This window comes from Capsicum annuum, chromosome 2, assembly GCF_002878395.1.
Source record: "Capsicum annuum cultivar UCD-10X-F1 chromosome 2, UCD10Xv1.1, whole genome shotgun sequence".
Lineage (NCBI taxonomy): Eukaryota > Viridiplantae > Streptophyta > Magnoliopsida > Solanales > Solanaceae > Capsicum > Capsicum annuum.
This window is the reverse complement of record NC_061112.1, coordinates 82540232-82540598: the sequence shown is the minus strand read 5'-3', so window position 1 is coordinate 82540598 and position 367 is coordinate 82540232.

The window sequence follows — 367 nt, the reverse complement described above, 5'->3', positions numbered from 1 at the left end:
GAGATATGAGATATGTGGATTGTATATGGGTTGACGAACCCCCATGAGTCCTACGTCGGGAAGCTTTAGCTCCGTAGGTGTATACGGGGATTGTGCGACGACCTCGTGCATCATCATCATCATCATCATCATCATCATATACATTACACTTACTTTATTGTGTTTATGATGTGTTGTATTGCCTTATTGACTTGTCATCTATGTATTTGTTTTACCTTCCTTTACTTTTATTTGATGATCTTGTATCTACATGTTCTCTCTTGTTCTATTTATATGTGACATAATGTATACATGTGTTCTATATCTTGGAGTGTTGTTGTAATATATGTGAGATATATTAGAACTGTTAGAGCAAGCGGTGTGGGCT